This window comes from Mastigoproctus giganteus, chromosome 12, assembly GCF_048544385.1.
Source record: "Mastigoproctus giganteus isolate SK-2022 chromosome 12, ASM4854438v1, whole genome shotgun sequence".
Classification (NCBI taxonomy): Eukaryota; Metazoa; Arthropoda; class Arachnida; order Uropygi; family Thelyphonidae; genus Mastigoproctus; species Mastigoproctus giganteus.
Genome location: NC_143586.1, coordinates 124,528,013 through 124,552,814, shown reverse-complemented (window position 1 = coordinate 124,552,814; position 24,802 = coordinate 124,528,013).

The window sequence follows — 24,802 nt, the reverse complement described above, 5'->3', positions numbered from 1 at the left end:
TTGTTTAGATCATTTTGTTGGATGGAAAAGCTTGGTGGAATATATAAGGAGCAGATTGTAATATGGATGTCAGCAGCTACACGGACCGCTATTGCCTCGAGGGGAGAGTTTAGTAAGACCTGTTTGACAGGAACATATGGATTTGTTATAACAGCTACACCACCATATGCAGTATTTTGATCGGTTCTATCTTTTCTAAAGATATTGTAATAAGACAGTTTTGGTGTGTCTTGAGGTTTGAAATATGTCTCTTGGAGGCAGAGACATATTGGTGTGTATTTAGAGATAAGGTCGTACAGGTCATTAATATTGGCACGGAAACCACGACAATTCCACTGAATTATTGTGTTCATTGTTTATCTCTAGTTAGACTTTCCGAGCGTTTTCTTGGTGCTGAGGTTCTCTGTTTTTCACTCTTGTTTTTATCTTTCTTTCGAAAGTAGGGCCTTTCTGTTTCCATTTCTTCTTCTACAAAAATGTGTAGGACGGGGTCATCTGTGGGTATTTCCTTATTATCCATTTCCTGTTGGTGAGCAGAAGTTACGATTTGTTTTTCTTTGTGCCCTTCATCCGGGGAGTGGGGATTTTCGATTGGTATAGAAACAGGCGTATTGACTGCCTGAGTTTGAGTTGCATTGAACAGTGTTTTTACATAGTTCGAGAAAGACTCTTTTGGGGGTACTGTTAGTTCAGTTTGCGATGCGGTTGATTGGAATTTTTTTGGTGATTTGAGCATACGTAGATCTATTTGCAACGTTTGGTGGTGAGATATTTCGCTTAGCTTCTTGATACGACACGTTATGATTGGTTTTATAAATCTGAATAAGTTTCTCAGTTTTCCAGCGTTCACATGTTCTAGCGTAAGCGGCATGATCTCTTTTGCAGTTTGGGCATATCGGTTGGGGTGCAGTACAGGCTTCGCAGTTGTGTTCAGCTGACCCGCACTTTGCACAAGCAGGAGTTCCCCGGCAAGCTGTCTGGGAATGTCCGTACTTCTGGCATCGGAAACACCGTAGGGGATTAGGAATATAAGGTCTGACATTGCAGACCAGATATCCAGCCTTAATGGATGCTGGGCGATGTGGTGTATTAAAGGTAAGAATGAGATTACGTGTAGGAGTCAGAACTCCTTTTCTGGTGGAAATTATCTTGACCTGTATAACGCCTTCTTTAAGTTCTTCAAGCATCTCCTCCTCGGACACATCTATTAAATCCCAATCAGAGATCATTCCTTTAGAGGTGTTCGGTGATCTGTGGGGTGTCACAGTAACTGGTATTCCAGCAAAGAGATTAATATTCAAAAGCCGCTCTGAGTGTTTACTATTAGAGGTCTCGATCAGAATATCTCCTGACCTAAGTCTTTTTACAGACTTAGGAGTTCCAGCTCTGCTTTCTAATTCCTTCTGTACCCTAAATGGCGAGATTTTGCCAATTGCATTTTCACCAGTTGAGTGCATGATCAGGAAAGCTGGAGTAGGATAGATGTCAGAGTCAGTTTTCTGCCGTTTTGATGTTCCTGAAATAGAACTATCTTTCTTTTTTGTTGACTGGGGTGCATCTGGCAGCCCAGATAAGTCCGAGTTTGATTTACTCATGACGTGCTCTTTTTGGCCCCGGGAGATTACCTTTTTCTCCCAGGTTACCAGCCCCGCCACGTGGAGGCAAGAGCGGTGCCGCCTAGTGACCCAAGCGAAGAGAAGGTTAGTATTAACGAAAAATAAAAAAGGGAGTTAAAGAAAGGTGCTTTCCTTTCTGGGTTATATAAATTGAAAGATCTATTTAATTATAATGCTCAAGAGTTAACGGACTTGCGAAACTCAGGAGAAACGTATTTACAGTAAAGCGTATCAGATAATCACTATGAAAGGGCGCTGTGGTCACTAATATCGCTTGGCACTCGGGGCCGTAGAGAAGGGGAGCAGATAGAGAGATCAATGGCAGAAAACGTACGGGTAGGCGTGTGGAAGAAGGTGTTTGTTCCAGTATTTAGAAGGGAAAGGTCATTGTCATTGAGCATACGCTCAATGACTCGTCCCCTTCCGTTGATGTTAGCACTACCCCACAGGGTGTTATGTCCATTCATGTCCCCGAGAAGTAAGAAAGGGGGAGGCAACTGCATTAGAAGATCATCAAGGTCTGCCTGGGAGATGTCAGTCCCAGGTTGCAAATAAGTAGAGCAGACGGTTAATAAAAATCCCACCGTAAGGCGAATTGCAACAGCTTCTAAGCTAGTTGTAATTAGCAAAGGTTGCACTGGGGTCTGGTTACCCACAAGGATAGCCACTCCCCCATGTACAGAGCCATCCGCAATTCTATCCTTACGAAAAATTGTGGTGTTATGCATCGTGGGATCGTCATTTGCCTTTAGATGTCTCCTGCAAGCAAAAGCAAACTGGCTCGTGCCTTAGCAGGAGGGCCTTGATGTCATCGATATTTCGCCGGAATCCACGACAATTCCATTGTAGGAATTTAGCCATTATTTTGGCTTGGTGGGTCCATCAGGCGGCTTCCGAGGTGCTGAGGGCTTACCTTTATCAGTCTTGGATTTGTCTTTTTTTGGGGAAGAATGGACGCTGTCCCGTGTCCATTTCTTCCTCCGCAAAGAGTTCCAAGACTGAATCGTCGGGTGCCTCCTTCTGCTCGACATCCATCTTTTCTTGGGTACTAGGGGGGACTTCCCCTTTTTTATTCTTTTCTTTCATAGTTACCTTTGGAACTTGTGGAGCATTAGGAGGTACCGATATGGGAGTGGCAGCTGATTGGTCCTTTTGTGCAGGTTTTTGAGATGTTAAGAGATACCGCGCGATGGGAGTGAATGACTCCTTTGGAGGAATGGTCATGTCCGTCTGAGTTCCGACGGAACATCTCCCTGCTACCTTCTGGGCGTAGGTAGGTTTGTTGATATTCAGGGGTTTGACCGATTTCCGTGCATCCTGGTATGATATATTTAGCTCTGCCTTCAGCCGTTGAATTTCTTTTTCTTCTTTCCACATCTGGCATGCTCGTGAGTAGGCCGGGTGTTCGCCCTCACAGTTAATACAGGTGGGTTTTGTGGCTGAACATGCTGCTGTTTCGTGGTCCTTTGCACCGCATCGAGCGCATGCAAGGACTCCACGGCAGGCCATTTGAGAATGTCCATACTTCTGGCATTTAAAACACCGCAAAGGGTTCGGAACGTATGGACGCACTGAACAGTTGATGTATCCAGCTTTTATCTCGTCAGGAGGTTTAGGAGAGTTAAAAGTCAGGATAACGCTCCTGGTTTTAACTATTTTTCCATCCCTTCGCGCAGTAATTCTCTTGACGGCAATAACTCCCTGGGGTTTTAGTTCGGAGCAGATTTCCTCCTCGGTTACGTCCAGAAGGTCCCACTCCGAAATGACACCTCTCGATGAATTGAGTGTTCTGTGTGGTGTCACTGTTATAGGTATTCCTCCGATTGATGTTGTTCGGAGTAGATGTTCGGATTGCCTGTCATTTTTAGTTTCAATTAAGAGGTCTCCAGAACGGAGCCTCTTAACTGATTTGGGAGAACCTGCTAACCCGTCTAACCCTTTTTGAATAAAAAAGGGCGACATTTTACCAATCGGTTTTTCACCGGTTGAGTGCATAATCAGGAACCTTGGAACAGGCCCTGATGCTACTTCTGTTCGCTGCCTCTTTGTACTAATAGTACTATCTGGGTCTTCGTCGTTGTTTGCAGATAGGGACCGGGTTAGGGCCCCTGAAGGAATGTTTAACAGGATTCATGGGAGTTTTTAAATGGTTCAGTGCCCGGGCTCCCCACCCACCACGGAGCCCAAATGGGCGCCCACTACCCGGCATGCAATAAATGCGCTCGGGAGTGGGACGCCAGGGCTACCCAGACACCATACCCGCACCGCTGCCAGCCTGAATCCTGTCCCTCGGACCATGAGGGTAGGGGCGTGGCATTGACACGGTTGACCCTCGCAGGCGAGCCTACTAGCCGATTGATCCTAGCCGGGCCTTCCAGGACCACCCGTCTTGTCGAAGCAGGGGCCAAAGTGGTGTATTGAAGCTGGGCCCCTCAACCACCAGGATCCCCCTTTCCGAATTTCCACGGGTCGCAGCGCACGGCAAACACGCCGGATTCCATTGATGTAAGCCCGGAACCTAGGCTGTGGGCGTTGGATCCCAGTGATGCTAGTCTGGAAGTCCAGCAGCGTCACTGGGAGGTCCCCTCACCACGTACAGGTGCCCACGTCGAGGGGGTTAGTCTCGGCTTTCACCATTAGATCCAAAGTGGATCTGTTTTGTCGGAAACCAAATTGATTGTTGTTCATCAGTGCTTTAGTTTCAAGAATCCAGAAAAGCCTTCTGTGTATCATTCTTTGTAGGATTTTACTTAGGCAGCTGGTTAGAGAAATAGGTCGGTAATTTTCTGGAAGTGAGTGATCTTTTCCTGGTTTAGGGAAGGCTATAATAATGGAATCATGCCAGAATTATGGATATGTACCTTCAAGAAAAATCCGATTAAAAAAAATTAATAGTAAATTCAGTGCCGTACTGTTTATATGTTTCAGCATTACATAGTATATACCATCAGGTCCAGCTGCACTGTTGGGTGATCTATTTAATGTTGTTTGCAGTTCAAATAGGTTAAACGGTTGATTATAGGCAATATATTGGGTAGTATGGAATATTATTTTGTACCTTTCAGCCGAAGCTTCGATTTTAAGGAAGGAGTTGTCATATGCTGACGTGGCAGATGTTTGGTAGAAATTCTCTGCAAGGGCGTTAGCTATTTCTTCTTCAGTAGAAATTTTCTGTCCATTTTTGATTAAGATGGGAGAAGGAAGAGGTGGATATTTCCCATTTAATTGCCGAATCTTTTTCCAGATGTGACGACTGCTAGTATCCTTTGTAATAGTGGAGGCAAACTGTATCCATGATTGCTTTTTGGCTTTTCTTCTAATTTGTCTAGCTTTTGACTTTAGCCTTTTATATTGAATTAGGTTGTTGGTAGTTGGGAACTTCCGGAACAGTTTCCAAGCTTTATTTTTTTCCTTTTCGGCATTGGTACAAGCTTCATTCCATCAGTGTTTAAGCTTTTTGTATTTACATGTGGAGGCTTGAGGTATTCCTTCGGAGGCTATGGTCAGGTCAGTATTTGCCTGGTAATATGCTCTGTGACATCATCAATGGGTTGTAGTCTGATCAATTGGCTATCAAAAGAAAGACGGCTTGAAAACTTTTCCCAATCTGCTCTGGAGAATTCCCATTTTGAGCGATTATCAGGGTATGATGTTTGAAGCGTTTGGATTCTGCATATGATTGGAAAGTGATCACTATTTTGTGGGTCGTTTAATACTGTCCATTCTATACTGGGATTTAATATGGGGGAACAGAGAGCTAAATCAATTGCTGACATAGATCCAGAGGTATTTGATTTGATTTTTCATGGCGCATTGGCAGCTTAGGCCGTATTGCGCCAAGTCAAATTTAAAACGTTACTAAACATTTTGATAGCCGAGGCTACCACGTCAAGCAATTAATTTTTATGTAAAAAAGGTACAAATTAAAAGCACAAAAAGTATAAAACTTAGATATTTGTATAAAAATTAAAAGATTGTAAAAAGTTAAAGACGTCGGATATATTGTGTCTGTCACCTATAACCTGACTGAGTGTAAATGGATCAGTCAAATTATTAAAAGCGGTAAAATACAAGCGTCGTGCTTCTATAAAAACAGGACATTCTATTAAAATATGACAGACGGTTAAAATAACATTGCACATCTCCCACAGTTGGTCATCCGCCCTCAGCAAGCAGGAATGGGTTAGATGACTATGACCTATGCGGAGCCGAGCGAGAACAATTTCCTCTCTTCGGACCCTGCGTAGACTGGACTGCCATTGCATAATTACAGGCTTAATGTGATGTAATTTATTTGTGGCCTGTCCGTGCCAAGAATCTTGCAATTGGAAAAGTAATTTAGAACGTATTATTTGCCTGTAGTCTGTATAGGGGACTGACAGGCAATGATTATCCAGGGAAATGACCGATTTGGCAGGGGCATCAGCCGATTCATTTCCCCGGATCCCAATGTGGCTTGGGGATCCAGAGGGAAGGTGAGTATAAGTATTTTCACCAGTGTTCAATAATGTTAGATTCAGTTGGTCTAGTATCGTCTCGATCAAGTGTCCTCTATTTTCTATGTGGTCTGATCCCCACAATGGTTGTTGTTGTTGTTTGGGGGCTTTACGGCGCAAGGACAGCAAAGGCCATAATGCGCCTAACTATGGTGATGTTAAATCTTGAATTGCGTCCGTATAGATGCTGTTCAAATTTATATTTATATTGTGTTGTATAGTTTTATATGTTTGAGGAAATCAAAAATTTTGGACACCTGTGGTGTGTCTCCTAGTAGATCAGAAATGCTGAGAGAGGTGTTCGTCGTGGGAAATGAAATAAACATAGCCTGTCGCTGAATACTGTACTTGGGACAATCAATAAGTAGATTATGGACAGTGAGCTGAGTGTTGCAGTTTGTACACAGTGGTGGGTCAGTGGCTGCCAGCAAATAAAGATGTGTCAGGTGTGTGTGGCCTATCCTTAATCGGGCTAATACGACTTCTTCATGTCGGTTCTCACGGATACTAGATCTCCATGGTTTTAGATATTTTTTTATGCCAAGTAGCTTATTGTTGGCTTGATTCTGCCAGATATGTTGCCATAGTTCAAGGCATCGCTTATTTATAATGTATTTATAGTCAGATATAGGTGTAGTGAAGGATTGGTCTATAGGATCGGTAGCAGTTTTGGCAGCTAGGTCGGCCTGTTCGTTTCCGGAAATGCCAGCGTGACCAGGGATCCAACATAACAGAACCTGTTGTTTCTTCTGGTTTAACTTGGTCAGAGTATTCCAGATCTGTCTAAGTAAGGGGTTATCATTTTTTGTATTGTGTTGTATAGCTTGGATAGCACTAATGGAGTCGGTATAAATAACGCTGTGGAGTCTTGTTCTTGAGAGTATGTAGTTTAAGGCTATGTGGATAGCACAGAGTTCTGCAGTATAGCTGCTACATTCGGTGGGGAGTTTTTTGGACAAAGTGATGTTAGGAAATACTGCTGCTGCACCGACATGCTTTTCAGTTTTAGATCCATCTGTGTAGATCGGTGTGTACTGGCCGTGCTGGGTTCTCAGTGCGGCATGTATTTGTAGCAAGTTCTGTTGGGACATGGTGTGTTTTCCCCAGGCTGTGAATGAAAAGTCACACGGTATATGATACATCCATGGTGGGACTGCATGAGAGGTAGTAGGCTGTATCTTACTCAGGTCAATTTGCCAGTCAACTTGTAGTGAGCGAAGACGTATCCCAGTTGGTGGGTTTATTGATGGGTAAGCTCTATAAAGGTTTTCCCATTTAGGATAAAAAACACCATTCCAAGTAGGGTGGTTTGGATGCCCTTTGAGTTTTGCAGCATAATTTAATAAAAGCATTTGTCTCCGTAGCTGTAAGGGTGTTTCATGCGCTTCGGTATATAGGCTCTGTACCGGTGATGTACGGTACGCCCCCAGTGCAAAACGAAGGGCGCTGTGGGGTACAGGATCAAGCCAACTTAAAGCGCTTGGTCTAGCAGAGCTATATACGACAGAACCATAATCCAGACGTGACCGTATTAGTGCACGGTAGAGATTTAGCAGCGTGTAACGGTCAGCTCCCCACGTTGTGCCCGATAGAACTCTTAGAATGTTAAGCTTTTTAAGACAGTCAGTCCGGAGCGTTTTTATATGATCAAGGAAAGTGAGTTTTTGGTCGAATATCACACCCAGAAAGCGAACACTAGGGACCACTGGTATGACCTGATTTTCTAGTCTAAGTTCCGGATGTTGGTGTAGGTTACGCTTTCTACAGAAATGTATCCCAACTGTTTTTTGGTGTGAGAGACGAAAACCATTGTTTTGGGACCATTTGGCTATTTTATTGATAGCACATTGCAACTGCCTTTCTATCATTCGCATGTTAGGCGAATGGCAGGCGATACTGAAGTCATCAGCGTACAGGGTAGTGGATATCGTTTGTGGTAGGTCGTGTGTTATTGAATTCATTATTATACTAAAGAGAGTAGCACTTAGCACTGACCCTTGTGGTACTCCTTCTTCCTGGATGAATTTTGAAGATAACTGGTTGTGAACTCTAACTTGAAAAGAGCGGCAATGCAGGAAGTTTCTGATAAACTGTGGTAGGTGTCCGCGAAATCCCAGATCGTATAGGGTTCGCATAATACCATATCTCCAAGAAGTGTCAAATGCTTTTTCGATGTCAAAGAAGACCATTGCAAGATGTTCTTTTCGGTCGAAGGCATCCTGGATGTTTATTTCTGTCTTGATCAAAAGGTCAAGAGTGGATCTACCTTCCCGGAAACCGCATTGCACAGGATTTAGGAGATCATTTTCAGCTAGAAACCAGGTTAGGCGGGCGTTAACCATTTTTTCCATGACCTTGCTCATACAGCTAGTGAGTGCAATAGGTCGATAATGTTGCGGATTTGTAGGGTCTTTGCCTGGTTTTGGAAAAGCCAGCATGTACGCGTGGTGCCATTTGTCGGGGAACGTGTTTTCTTTGAATATTCTGTTATAGAGGAGTAACAGAGTCTTGAGAGCCGGTTCGGTGAGTTTTGCTATCATGATGTAGTGGATTCCATCTGGCCCTGCTGCACTGAGTTTAGTAGACGATAGAGCATGATGCAACTCTGACATTGTGAAGGGGAGATTGTACGCAGAAATTGATGCTGATTCAAAATTGATACGTTTTTTTTCAGCTTGTGCTTTGTGTGCCTGAAAATATTGCGAGTATGATGTTGCGGCTGATATATTCATGAAAGTTTTACCCAGGGTGTTTGCGATATCCTCAGGTTTTGTGATATCGTGGCCATTGACAGTGAGCATGGGACAGTTGACACGTGGGTATTTTGCGTACATCCGCTGTATTTTTGCCCATATTGTTTGAGTTTTTGTCGTGCTTGTGATTGTGGATGCGAAGCGTCTCCATGCTTCCCTTCTACTAGTCTGCCTGACTCGTTTTGCCCTTGCTCTTGCCTGTTTAAAGCGGATGAGGTTTTCTGTTGTGGGGAACTTCCTGAAGATGTTCCATGCTTTGTTCTTCTGTTTTTTAGCTGCATTACATTCATCATTCCACCACACTTTTGATTTGGCCGATATTTTTGTGGATTGTTTTGGAATTGCTTTGTCTGCTGCCTGCAGTATTTGATTAGATATGTATTCTACTGCCAGGTTTATGGATTTTTGTTGAATCTGGTTTTCTTCTAGTATTGCTAGCTGCTTGTACACATCCCATTCAGCTTTTGAAAAGTTCCATTTGGGAATCCGATAAGAGAGGTGGGGAATGCTTGTGTTAATGCGACATATCACAGGATAATGATCACTGCCCAGTGGATTGCTGTGAATAGTCCATCCAAATAGAGGATATATGGTTGCTGTGCACAGAGAGACATCAATAGCTGATGTGGATCCTGTCGGAAGATGTGTATAGGTGTGAGCCCCATTATTGAGAGTTATCAGATTCTGTTGATCGAGTAATTTTTCAATGATTTGTCCACGCTTGTCCAGATTGTGGTTTCCCCACAGCGGATGGTGACTGTTGAGGTCTCCTAAGATACAGTAGGGTTTGAGAAGTTGTATTACTAATTCTTCTAAATCGGCATAGCTTATATTTTGGTTAGGTGGCAAGTATAGTGAGACTATGGTTAAATCAAAGTTGATATTGACTCGTGCAGCAACTGCCTCAAGGTTTGTTTTTAGTGGGAGTGGCTTTGAGGGTATCTGGGCATTGATAATCAGTGCTACTCCTCCATGGGCAGGATTGTTCGAATTTTGTGCAACACGATCTTGACGATGTATTATGTATTTCCGAAGGGAAACATTTATATTTGGTGTCAGATTGGTTTCCTGTAAGCAAAAGGCAATAGGGTCATATTGTGAAAGAAGATCTTGGATGTCGGACAAGTTACTGCGATAGCCTCTGCAGTTCCACTGTAAGAAAGTAAGCATTATTTGGGTTTAGTGGAACCCTCGACTTCTTTTCGAGGGACAGAAGATTTGCCTCGGTCAAGTTTAACTTTTCCCTTCTTTGGGAAATAAGGTTTCCCTGTATCCATATCCTCATTGGAGAACAGTTCTAGAACCTGTTCGTCGTGATTTAAATTGTCTTCTGAGTCCATGTATTCTGTTTGGTTTGAGTCAGGAGTAGAAGATACTGTGGTATTCTGTTGAATGGCATCAGGTTGTACTGAGATTGGTGTATTTATGGCTTTGCTTTGTTTGTTTTTCGTTTGGGGCGTTGGTACTGGGGACAACAGTGACCTTGCCCATTCAGCTAGTGATTTACTTGGTGGTATAGATACTTCCGTTTGGGTAGAAATTGATATGTGTTTTGTGGTTATTTGTGCATAAGTGGGCTTATTAGTATTTGGAACCGGTAGGGATTTTTTGGCCTCTTGGTAGGTTACGTTATGTTCGGTTTTGTACCGCTGTATCTTTTTTTCACGCTGCCAAAGGGAACACTCTTTGGAATATGCTGGGTGTGCCTCTTTACAGTTCAGACAGATTGGTCTTGTGGCTGTGCAGTCAGTACTAATGTGTTCAGTGGATCCACACGTGGCACAGGCAGCTACTCCTCTGCAGACTGTCTGTGAGTGCCCAAATTTCTGGCATTTATAGCAGCGTAATGGGTTCGGGATGTACGGTTTAACTCGGCAGTTAAGGTAGCCTGCTTTTATCACTGTTGGTGGCTTGGGATTGTCAAAAGTAAGTATTATGTTCCGTGTAGGAACTAGTATGCCATCTTTCTTTGTCATAATTCGTCTGACATTAATGATTCCTTGGTCGTGTAATTCTTGTTTTAGTTCTTCGTCCGACACGTTCATGAGGTCCCATTCGGTGATGACACCTCTTGACGTGTTCAGGGAAATGTGGGGTGAAACGGTGATAGAAGTTCCACCAAAAGTTTTCAGTTTTTGTAGTTGCTCAGCCTGTCGAGCAGTGGCAACTTCAACTAGTAGGTCACCTGATCTTAGACGACGGACTGTCTTTGGAGTTCCTATTGTGCTTTCTAGGCATTTCTGCACTAGAAATGGAGAGAGCTTTCCAACTGGTTGTTCTTCAGTTGAATGAATAATCAAGAATGTTGGAGTTCGGATTCTGCCTACGTCAGTCTTTTGACGTTTTGCTGCGACAGAACCAGACTCCTCTTGTTCTTGCCTTGTCAAGGTTTCTTCTATGCACCCAGTGTTTTTCTGGGTTTTACGGACTTCTTGCTCCATTTCGCCCTGGAAGGGAGACCTTTTCCCCTCCAGGTTACCGGCCCCGCCACGTGGAGGCAAGAGCAGTGCCACCTTTGTGACCAAGCGGTAGTGGGTTAGTAGTAATGCAAAAATAAAAGAAAAAAAAGAAAGAAGGTTACTTTTCCTCCTGTTCAAGTAAAGTGATTTCTTTACTGAAGCTTATTTAATTGATTGTTAGTGTAACGCTGTAAATAAAGAAGACGATTTTATTTATTCAAGAGAGCGCAAATTCACTGGCAAAGACACTTGATCACAAAATCGCTTGGCACCTGGGGCCTCCCCACAATGGATGATGTGCATTGAAATCACCAAGGATACAAAAAGGTGGTGGTATTTGTCTTATAAGGTCTTCTAGTTCTTTAAACGTGCACATCTTGTTATGTGGAAGGTACAGAGATACTAGAGTTAGAATTTGAGTTAGAAACAGCAATAGCTTTTAAGTGGGTTTGAAGCGGAATGTTTCTAGAAGGTATTTTACAGTCAACTAGAATAGCGACGCCTCCACGTGCAGATAGTGAGGAGTTCCTATCTTTTCTGTAAAATTTCTGATTGATGGAGTTACTTGTGGAGTGAGATTAGTCTCTTGTATACAAACGGCTATAGGACCATATCGGCAGGTTAAGTCATAGATGTCATCGGTATTGCTGTGTAAACCTCTACAATTCTATTGAACAATGTTCTGCATTATCTGGGTTTGAGGAGGGAAGGCGAGTCTGTCCGTTTCTTGTGAGTGGTTTGCTTTTGACGGTCATATTTCATTTTATCTTTTCTAGGAAAATTGGGACGTCCGGAATCTGTACCCTCTTCTACGTCATCAGTTTGACCTGATGAAAATCCAGTCTCCATATCATCTTCTGCATGAAGATCAAGGACTGTTTCATCGTGCGTAGCTATATTTTCAGAGTCCATTCTATTTGAATTCGTCTTTTGTAATTCAGTGGCTTGTTGCCTTCAGGATTTATTACACATTTTATCACATGATTTTATTTTAGGCGGAACTCTGATAGGGGTATTACTTACTTCATCCAATAGAACGGGTTTGGTGGTAGGTTCAGATGTTGATTGCACAGATCGTGCCCATTCTGCAATGGATGTATTGGGCGGAATTGATACCTCAGTTTGGTTTGAGACAGCTTGGCACTTTAGTGTAACGGAAGCGTACGTGGTTTTTGCGATAGTTGACTTTATTTGCTTTCTTGCTTCTTGATATGTCACCTTATTCTCGATCTTGTACTTTTGTATTCTTTTTTCAATTTTCCAGAGTTCGCATGATTTTGAGTATGCTGGATGGTCATTCTTGCAATTTGGACATTCCGGAGCCTTTGCAGTACACTCTCTTTGTGAATGGTTTTTTGATCCGCAGTTAGGACAAGTAGTTTCGCCTCTCCATGTTGTCTGGGAGTGACCAAACTTTTGGCACTTGAAACATCTTAGAGGGTTTGGAATGTATGTGCGTATACGGCAGTTTAGGTAGCCTGCTTTAACTGAGGTCGGCAAATTCGGTGTACTAAAGGTTAATATAATATTACGTGTGGGAACAAGGTTGTCATCCTTCTTTATCATAATTCTTCTTGCATGAGTTACTTTCTGTTCTAGTAATTCCATGACTATCTCCTCTTCGGTTACGTCCAACAAATCCCACTCACTTATTACTCCCTGTGAGGAGTTCAAGGTGTTATGTGGTGAGGCTTTTATTGGGATTCCACTTATAGATGACATTTTTAGTAAAAATTCTGAATGCCTTGCTTGAGTGGTCTCAATTAAAAGATCTCCTGATTGGAGCCTTTTCACCATTTTCGGTGTACCTGCTGCATTCTCCAGACATCTCTGGATGACAAAGGGAGAGAGTCTGCTTAGCGGCTGAGTCGATAAGGAATGTATAATCCTTTTTCTTTCTTTTTGGAAGATTGGGATCGTCTTCCATTCTGCGGGTCTCAGTATGTTGAGATCCTGTTGGCTCTAGTGGTGGACATGTATCACAATCCATTGTTGCTCCTTTTAGCCCTGGGAGTGAGAGCTTTTCCTCCCAGATTTCCGGCCCCGCCACGTGGAGGCAGGAGCGATGACACCTAGTGGCCAAGCGGTTGGAGAGGTTAGTTTGTTAGTGCAAAAATTAATAAATATACTAGGAAAAGAAAGGTAATTTTCCTTTCTGGGTTCTTACTTAGGATCTGTTAAGTACAGAACCACTTACAAAGAAATGAGGATGCGAAAAGCACTAGAAAGTAAATATAACTAAATCACTGAGAAAGGGCACTATATATCACTTAGGAAAATCGCTTGGACACTATCGCTTGGCACTCGGGGCCAGTTAACTTGTTTAGTTTTCTAATCTTCAAAACGCTTTAAAATCATAGACTCCCAATCAACAGAAGTTGAACAAAGGTCCTCCCTTCCAAAGAATCATGGCGTTGAAACATGTCGGGGATAAGGGGTGTAGTTGTTATATAAATTAATCTGAAGGTCGATTTAATATGGTTAAAATTAACCAGAGGTGCGTAATAACAATGGCAAGTATATATATATTTTTAATATGCAATGTTTTATTTCTAATAACGCCAGCTTTCTGGAAGAAAATCCACTGCTGATGTCAAAAAAATTGGAAGAAACAGTTAAGTAGCATTCTTAATGAAAACTGATTAAGAATGGTTCCAATTCAGGATGAGTAAAACATGTTATTCGAAGCGAATTTTACCCTTTGAAAAATATTTGTTTTCAGAATATATTTCGGAGCACCCTTTACACTGAAATCCCTACCAAATGAATGACTTTAACACATTTATATCCACATCAATAAACAGAGGAAACCTTTGTTTTTTTCTGCGCTTCTAAAAACTGTCGCTGACTACATTTAATAACTTTATATAATATTTCTCTAATCACAAAATTCTTATAGGTCTTTTCGAAAAAAAAATAAAATAAAACTATGAGCTATAAACTTACAAAACCACCAAATCCCGCAGTTCTTCCACCGCTGGAGGATGGTAACAGTTGATCGATAATTGGGCACGGCATGGCTGATATAGAGAAATCATTATACTAGAATTCTTTAATTTAAGTGGCGTTTCTAATACCTTCAACAATGATTTAATTAATTTCGTAAGTATCAATATTAAATGAGCAAGTATGATTTGTGAATCATTTAATTTTTTTTTTTTCTGAACAATATAAATTTAACCAAAATGATAAATTTAGCTGAAACGAGAACTGTGGACTTAATTTCGCTTAATAAATCCTAACTCTTTAAAATAAGTTTGGAAAAACTTTAAGTATTCATATACTCACAGTATTTTAATTCTTTCTTCTTAGCGGACTCCATTTGTGGACGATGTTCACTCTCGGCTCGCACGTTTCTGACTTCGATGCACACTAATAAGGTAAAAGTTGCTGTAAACAACTGTCTGTTAGGAGTTGCGAAATGAAAGCAAAAAAAAAACAGTAGAAATTTTAAGACCGAAAACAAGAAATTCGCTTTCCACAGAATGTTGCCTGTGCTAATCAAGGACAGACAAGCAGATTTAATCGCAAATATTTTTTCTGCCTTTGTCATCACGGAAAAGTTGTAAAGAGGAAGCGTGATTTGATTCAAAATTATTTAATTGGTGTTCGGGACATTATCCTGTTTTTAAATGTTTTTTTTAGAGTCTTTTCTACTCAAGGACAGTCTCTCCGAGTCTATGTTGAAAATAACGAAGATAGTATGGATGTTTTTATTTTTCTTTAAGACGTTGAGTTGACTAATACGTTTAATCTCGAGTGGGTTTCATTGGCATATCAGCAACAGGGGCTAGAATGTGGCAAAATCAGGAGAACAGAAGGTTTCAGTGACTTACGGCAGTAGATCACAAAGTAAAAATACAGTGGCGGACAAAAAAAACGGCATTACTTTAAAAAAAGTAACATTTGTAGTGAAACGTATATGATAGTTTGATTACAGTCATTTTTTTTGTCGCAAAGCAAAGGTATTGCGTCAAATAACGCTTCTATTGCAGCAGACAGTAATTGCAAAGGTATTGCATCAGCCGTGTCTATAAATACGGCGTTGGAAAGGTAACGCTGATTAGTATCCTCTTTTGTGGAGGTGTAAACATGGCTCCATATGTTCAGTTGACACCAAGAAAAAAAAAAGTGTAGCTGTTGCTCTGTCATAGGAAGAGCTTTCTACGTTGTCGTTGTATTTGGGTTTTTTGGAACAAGGGCTTCTTGGGCCATATTGTGCGTGTTCATGATTTGCTTGTCACTAGGATCAGTCAGATTTATGTGTTTCAAATAAATAAACAGTTCCTCGAAATTTGCTTCATTGTCAAGAATATGAAGCAAGGTTAAGGGTTCTGTAATTTGGATAGGGAGCTAAAGCTTGATTTTCTGACTGTTGAATGTTGGGGACATTCTATGAGGATGTGTTTTATTGTTAGTTGCGACGGACAAAAGAAATGTTGAGGAGGATTCTCTCCTATAAGCAAATACAGGTGAGTTGGATGCGAATGACCGAAGCCGAGACTTGCTAGAATCACTTCTTGTCGCCTGCTTCTGCTGGAACTAGATGTCCACAGTTTTTTTTTTTTTTTTTTTATTTATTTTATTTTCTGCAGCAGTTTAATATTGATTTGAGTTTTCAAAAGGTGAGACCATTGTTTCCTGCATGTTGTTTTAATGATAGATTTGAAACGGTGTAGGGCACTTTTAGTTGATTGGATGGTTGTTTGTTTGTTTGGGTTTTAATGGCTCATCAGCAACTAGGACTATAAATGTGCCAAAACCACGTCCCATACTAGATAACAGTAAAATTTGTAGAACATAGTTGCTTAGGTCACTATGTCAATATATATAAAAATATAAATATGTAAGATGTAGACTAATATAAAGATATATTTACATACAAGTAAAAAGGTTTATTGATTTCAAAAACCTAAAAACAGCTGACACATTTTCGTTGTCAGATAAAATCTGACTGAGTGTATAAGGCTCAGTCAGATGGCAAAAAAAACGTTAAAATATATAAAATGTTGCTGTCTATATCGTGGACATTCGGTTAAAATATGACAAGTGGTTAAAAAGGAGTCACAATCCTCGCACATAGGAGAGTCATCTGCCCTCAGCAAGAATGCATGCGAAAGATGACTAAGTCCTATGCGGAGGCGAGCTAGAATAACTTCCTCTCTACGGTTCCTGCGCCGACTCGACTGCCAATGTTGAATAACAGGCTTTACCTGATAACTTGTTAATGGCCTGCTCATGGCATTGGAAGAGTTGTTGTTGTAGGTGGTGGTGGTTTGTTTGTTTGTTTGTTTGTTTGGAGATTTTTTTGGCGCATGGGCGTCTATGGCCATAATGCGCCATACATAGGTTAGTATTTATCCTATTTCTTTATGGATCGAGAGTCAGGAAACTGATTGTTGACTAGCTAAAGGAGGTGGTATACATTGATTGCTTTGAGAAATTTAAAAATCTTTGAGACATCTGTTTTATTGCCCAAAAGTGAACTAAGCGTTAGTGGTTCTTCAGTTGAGGCTGGATTGAAGTGATTCTGGCGTTCTATTGTAAATTTTGTGCATTCCACAAGGATATGTTTCACTGAAAGCACTGTTTTACAGTGATCACACTGGGGGTGAATCTCCCCTCTTAATAGGTAACCATGAGTTATATTAGTGTGACCTGTACGGAGACGAGCTAGTATTACCTCCTGTTGTCGAATTGCACTGAGACTTGAAGGCCATTGCTCAAGATTTGGCTTGATACTTCGAAGCTTATTTTCAAGTTGGTTTTGCCACATTGATTGCCACTGGTACATGCATTTTTCCTGTATTATTCGTCTATAGTCTTGATGTGGAACTCTCCACTGTACATCAGGTGGTAAGTCGGCCGCTTTTGCGGCATTGTCTGCTAATTCATTTCCTGGAATTCCCATATGTCCTGGGACCCAACAGAAATGTATGGTTCTTCCAAGCTCAGATAAGGTATATAAAGTGTTTGTTATTTCTTTTACGACTGGGTGGGTGATGTTCATGGTGTTTTCCAGGGCTTGAAGTGCACTTAGAGAATCAGAGAAAATTATACTGTTTTCAATATTGGAGGTCTCGATATGCTTCAGTGCAACCTGAATTGCCAATAGTTCGGCAGAAAATATACTGAACTCATGTGGCAGTTGGTAGGCCAATGTTATGTTCGGGAAAACTGCGGCTATTCCAACGTGGGTGTCATTCTTTGACCCATCTGTATGAACTACAACAAAGTTTGGAAACTGCTCCACCACTGCAAGGTATAATTGCAAGAAATTTTCTTTATGTAGTTCAGATTTATCCCATTTATTAAGGTATTTATCACATAAAGGTGGAGTAATGCTCCACGGAGCAAGGAATAGTGGAGGGGTATTTGAGATATTATCAAAACTCAGATTAAGTTCTTCTAGAAGATGTCTTATTTTTATACCTAATGGTCGGTTAGCTGTAGGGCGGTTATGGTATAACCTGCTGTGTTGGGGGGTGAAAGGTAATTCCCAATTTGGGTGTTCAGGCATAGATCTTATTTTATATGCATAGCGTAACATACGTTGTTGCCTTCTGATAGAGAGAGGGGGTTCGTGAGCTTCGGCATATAGACTACGTATTGGAGACGTGCGATATGCTCCTAGAGCAATGCGTATTGCACTATGATGGAGAGGATCAAGCCAGCGAAGGACACTAGGCCTTGCTGAGCTATACACTGGTGCCCCATAGTCAAGTTTTGATCTTATTAAAGATCTGTATAGCCGTAATAAGGTAAGGCGATCAGCTCCCCACTTTGTTGCTGAGAGAACCCGGATAATATTTAATTTTTGTTGGCAGGATGTTCTTAGTCTTTTAATATGTTCCAGGAATGTAAGCTTATGATCTAAGGTGATTCCTAAGAATCGTATGCTGGGTTGAACTGCTATTGGTTGTCCCTTCAGTTGTAGTTCCGGGTGTGGGTGCAATTTACGTTGTCGGCAAAAATGGATGAACAACGTTTTTTGAGAACAAAGCTGAAAACCATTGGTTTGTGCCCATGTACTGATCTTATTTATTGCCCCTTGTAACTGTCTCTCGATCGTATTCATGTTTTTCGCATGGCAAGAAATACTAAGGTCATCTACGAACAGTGCCTTATCGATAGTGTTTGGAAGTTGTTCAGCAATGGTGTTTATTGCAATTATAAAGAGTGTAGCACTAAGTACAGAGCCCTGGGGAACTCCTTCTTCTTGAAAAATTAGTTTGCACAGCGAAGTTTTAAATCGAACCTGGAAAGTTCGCTTGTCTAGGAAGTTGCGTATGAAAATTGGGAGATGGCCCCGAAGTCCATGGCGGTGTAATTCGCGAAGTATTCCATACTTCCACGTGGAATCATAGGCCTTGCTGATGTCAAAGCAAACCATTACATGGTGTTCCGATCTAAGGAATGCATTCCGAATGGAATTTTCTAGTTTTACTAATATATCTAGTGTTGATCTGTTCTGTCGAATGCCGAATTGTACAGAATTTAAGAGATTGAAATTTTCCAGGTACCATATCAGTCGACGGTTCACCATCTTTTCCAGAATTTTGCAAAGGCAACTGGTCAAAGCAATGGGTCTATAGCTAGTAGGGTTTGTCGGATCTTTTCCTGGTTTAAGGAATGCAAGTACTGTAGCGTGGTGCCATTGTTCAGGGAATGTGTCTTCCCGGTAGAGCCTATTGAACAGATCAAGAAGTGACTGCAGTGATTCAGCACTTAGTTCCTGTATCATCGAATAATGGATATTATCTGGTCCTACAGCGCTACGCCTAGATGTTGACAAGGCCCTATGTAGTTCGTGGATAGTGAATGGTAAGTTATATTGTTCTTCTGCTTTTGAAGAAAAGTTTAACTTTTGTTTTTCTGAATTTGCTTTGAATCTTCTGAAGGCTGGTATGTAACTTTCTGTTGCTGATGTTTTGGCAAAAGTTTCTCCTAGTATATTGGCAATTTGGGTAGGGTCAGAAATGTTCTGCCCTCTCCATTCCATGATAGGCTGAGGTGTCGTTTGATATTTACCACTCATTTTCCTGATTGTTTTCCAAATTTTGTGTGTGGGAGTTGCTTGATTGATGGTTGAAGTGAATCGAATCCAAGCGGCCTTTTTATTACTGCGTCTAACATACCTGGCTCTTGCTCTAACGCGTTTAAACTGAATGAGATTAGCTGTGGTTGGATAGCGCCTAAAAGTATTCCAAGCTTTATTTTGGTCTCTTTTTGCTGCACGGCATTCGTCATTCCACCATATTTTTGGGTGTACAGGTAATTTTGAGGATTTCGGTATAGCTTGTCCTGCTGCGTGTAGTATAGTTTTTGTGACATACTCAACCGCTTCTCTGGTTGGGGATTTTTGTATAATTTCAGGGTCCACTTTAGCTACGTTTGTATACATCTCCCAGTCTGCTTTATCAATTAGCCACCGAGGAATTCTAGTAAGATGATAAGAGGGTTTATTTAGTAATTCAATTGTAATGGGAAAGTGATCACTATGCAGTGGATCATTGTTTGCCGTCCACTTTAGAGTAGGATACAAAGTTGCAGAACAGATAGACAGGTCTATTGCAGTATATGTTCCAGAAGGAAGGTGAACGTAAGTAGGTGACCCGTCATTTAGAAGGAGAAGGTTGTTATCATCTAAACATTTTTCAATTACTTTTCCTCTTTGGTCAATATTGTTGTTACCCCATAGTGTGTGATGACCATTTAAGTCTCCCAGAATGAGGAAAGGTGTGGGGAGTTGAGCTATGAGGTTGTTTAGATCATTTTGTTGGATGGAAAAGCTTGGTGGAATATATAAGGAGAAGATTGTAATATGGATGTCAGCAGCTACACGGACCGCTATTGCCTCGAGGGGAGAGTTTAGTAAGACCTGTTTGACAGGAACATATGGGTTTGTTATAACAGCTACACCACCATGTGCAGTATTTTGATCGGTTCTATCTTTTCTAAAGATATTGTAATAAGACAGTTTTGGTGTGTCTTGAGGTTTGAAATATGTCTCTTGGAGGCAGAGACATATTGGTGTGTATTTAGAGATAAGGTCGTACAGGTCATTAATATTGGCACGGAAACCACGACAATTCCACTGAATTATTGTGTTCATTGTTTATCTCTATTTAGACTTTCCGAGCGTTTGCTTGGTGCTGAGGGTCTCTGTTTTTCACTCTTGTTTTTATCTTTCTTTCGAAAGTAGGGCCTTTCTGTTTCCATTTCTTCTTCTACAAAAATGTGTAGGACGGAGTCATCTGTGGGTATTTCCTTAGTATTCATTTCCTGTTGGTGAGCAGAAGTTACGATTTGTTTTTCTTTGTGCCCTTCATCCGGGGAGTGAGGATTTTCGATTGGTATAGAAACAGGCGTATTGACTGCCTGAGTTTGAGTTGCATTGAACAGTGTTTTTACATAGTTCGAGAAAGACTCTTTTGGGGGTACTGTTAGTTCAGTTTGCGATGCGGTTGATTGGAATTTTTTGGTGATTTGAGCATACGTAGATCTATTTGCAACGTTTGGTGGTGAGATATTTCGCTTAGCTTCTTGATACGACACGTTATGATTGGTTTTATAAATCTGAATAAGTTTCTCAGTTTTCCAGCGTTCACATGTTCTAGCGTAAGCAGGATGATCTTTTTTGCAGTTTGGGCATATCGGTTGGGGTGCAGTACAGGCTTCGCAGTTGTGTTCAACTGACCCGCACTTTGCACAAGCAGGAGTTCCCCGGCAAGCTGTCTGGGAATGTCCGTACTTCTGGCAACGGAAACACCGTAGGGGATTAGGAATATAAGGTCTGACATTGCAGACCAGATATCCAGCCTTAATGGATACTGGACGATGTGGTGTATTAAAGGTAAGAATGAGATTACGTGTAGGAGTCAGAACTCCTTTTCTGGTGGAAATTCTCTTGACCTGTATAACGCCTTCTTCTTTAAGTTCTTCAAGCATCTCCTCTTCGGACACATCTATTAAATCCCAATCAGAGATCACTCCTTTAGAGGTGTTCAATGATCTGTGGGGTGTCACAGTAACTGGTATTCCAGCAAAGAGATTAATATTCAAGAGTCGCTCTGAGTGTTTACTATTAGAGGTCTCGATCAGAATATCTCCTGACCTAAGTCTTTTTACAGACTTAAGAGTTCCAGCTCTGCTTTCTAATTCCTTCTGTACCCTAAATGGCCAGATTTTGCCAATTGCATTTTCACCAGTTGAGTGCATGATCAGGAAAGCTGGAGTAGGATAGATGTCAGAGTCAGTTTTCTGCCGTTTTGAAGTTCCTGAAATAGAACTATCTTTCTTTTTTGTTGACTGGGGTGCATCTGGCAGCCCAGATAAGTTCGAGTTTGATTTACTCATGACGTGCTCTTTTTGGCCCCGGGAGATTACCTTTTTCTCCCAGGTTACCAGCCCCGCCACGTGGAGGCAAGAGCGGTGCCGCCTAGTGACCCAAGCGAAGAGAAGGTTAGTATTAACGAAAAATAAAAAAGGGGTTAAAGAAAAGTGCTTTCCTTTCTGGGTTATATAAATTGAAAGATCTATTTAATTATAATGCTCAAGAGTTAACGGACTTGCGAAACTCAGGAGAAACGTATTTACAGTAAAGCGTATCAGATAATCACTATGAAAGGGCGCTGTGGTCACTAATATCGCTTGGCACTCGGGGCCGGTGGTGGTGGTGGTTGTGGTTTGTTGTTTAATTGCACAAGGGTTGCTAAGGCCATGTTGTGCCTGATTCTATTTACTACTGCAGTTGAAATATTAAAATCTGTTTAATAATTCTGTCTGCTTCAAGAAAGCAAAAATTTCACCTAGATTTGCATTGTCTCCAATCAGATGGGATAATGTTAAAGGTTCTTGCAGATGCGAAAGCGACGTGAAAATTGTGTTTCGAGCATTAACGTATTGGTTACAATTTAGGAGGATATGCTTCACCATAAGCGCAGTCTGACAATATGTACAAATAGGCGGATCTTCCCCCATGAGCAGATAAATATGGGTTAGGTGCATGTGCCCAATGCGCGTCCCAGCCAGGATCACCTCCTCTTGCCTATTTGATCTCATGCTTAATGCCAACAACTGCGGTTCTCGTTTGAATTGCAGAAGCTTATTACCGTGAGCCTACCAGATCTGCAACCATTGTTCTTCACAGACCTTTTTCATGACTGATTTGTAGTCTGCATAGGGTACTTGGTAATTAGGAGAGCACGAAGTGGTCGAATATTTAGCGGCTAGATCTGCATGTTCATTTCCTTTGATGTCTACATTACCTGGTATCGAACAGAAAGTAACTGATTGGTTGGCAGCATGTAACACAATCATCTGTGATCGGATTTGCTTTAAGACAGGGTGGATAGGTTTGGATGAATTTTTTAATGCTGATATTGCACTCAAAGAGTCAGAATAGATCATTATTTGCTTACAGGACAGATCAGTTACGTGATATAGGGCTATCTTTATAGCAAAACGTTCGGCAGTATAGACACTGCATTCCTTCGGATTGGTGGTTGGGTTTTATTGGCGCATTAGCAACTAAGGCTATAATGCGCCAAAACCCGGTCATAAAAAAGTAAAACTTTCAGTGGCCTAAGGAATTAGGTCACTAAATCAATGTATAAAACAAGTATAAACTGTAAAAGACAAATATCAATAAACAAGTAACAATTTTTTAAATATCAGTAAAAAGGTTTACTGATTTCAAAAAGCTAAAAAGAGGCAGACACATTGCAATTGTCGGATAAAATCTGACTGCGTGTAAAAGGCTCAGTCAGATGGTGAAAAGTGGCAAGACATATTGCTAAAAACGGGACAGTCAATTAAAATGTGTCTGATTGATATAATTGTGCCACAGGACTCAAACATAGGAGGATCATTAGCCCTCAGCAAATACGAATGTGTGAAATGCGGTTCCGGGCAAGAACAACTTCCTCCTTACGATTCCTGCGCAGACTAGACTGCCACGGTTCAATTACAGGCTTTATACGATATAATTTATTCGTAGTCTGTCTATTCCATGAATCCTGCCATAGGGAGCTTATCATTTGGTGTATTATTTGTCTGTAGTCTGTATAGGGGACTACCAGGCAGCGATTGTAATTCGGAATTGCTGATTTGGCTGCGGTGTCAACCAAATCATTTCCCCTAATCCCAATGTGGCTGAGAATCCAGCAGAAGAGGATATCATATTCACGTTCATGGAGAAAGTGGTTTGGTTTGGTTTTATTGGCGCATTAGCTACTAAGGCTATAATGCGCCAAGACCAGGTCATTTATAAAAAAATTTAAACTTTCAGTGACCTAATTAGTTAGGTCACTGTGTCAAAAAGGTATAACAAATATATTAAAGAAAAATGTAAAAATTTTATATACGAGTAAAAATATTTATTGATTTTAAAAAGATAAAAACAGCAGACACACTTTCATTGTCAGATAAAATCTGACTGAGTGTATATGGCTCATTTATTGTCGCAGCGCACGGCAAACACGTCGGATTCCAATGATGTAAGCCTGGAACCTGGGCTGTGGGCGTTGGATCCCAGTGATGCTAGTCTGGAAGTCCAGCAGGGTCACTGGGAGGTCCCCTCACCACGTACAGGTGGCCACGTCGAGGGGACTTCTTTGGGGAGTTGGCTGAATATTTCGTAATATTGGCTGTCACCTGATTGCTTATATTTGTTTCTATAAAATTCTTTGGATTTAATTTTATGTATTAATTCGCTATTATACCAGTGCGGGTAGGTAGAGCGTGTGGTAAGATGGGATTGAGGAACAATGTCAGATATGACTGAATGGACACAGTTAATCAGGTTGCTGGTGAGCACATCGATGTCGTCCATAGCGTCAGCGAGCTGCTTGTTTACCTTTCTTAGAGCTAGGTTGATCAGAGGCCAGTCAGCCATTCTGAAATTGAATCGTAGAGAACGGGAGCTGCATTTGAAGTTATGAGAAGTCACTGTGATGTCAAACGTAATTGGCGAATGATCCGAGTGAAATATAGGGTTGTCATTGTGAACATCTATATGAGTAGAGGAAAATATTAGGGCGAGGTAGGCATTTTCTCTGGTTGGAAAATTGCAAATTTGTTCAAGACCATAGCTGTGAAGCATATTAAAGAGAGCCCTAGTCTGCAGTGATGGAGAAGAAGATCCTAAATTGGCCAGTTGACAGTTAAATTCACCCAAAACCATTGCGATGTCGGCAGATTAAATTAGTGGGAAGATAGATTCCAGCGAGCTTTCTAAGTACTGAAGGTCGATATTAGTTAAGGGAGGTGGAAAATAAAGCAATACTATTAAAACTTTTAACTTTCCAAGATGAAGAAGGCAGTATACTGATTCAATATTTGTGAAATTTGATGCAATTTCACAGAGTATATGGTTAGAATGTATAATAGCTACTCCGCCTCCACGAGATCCTCTGTCCTTTCAATGGATTGTATATTGATGTCCGTCTGAGTTCCGACGGAACATCTCCCTGCTA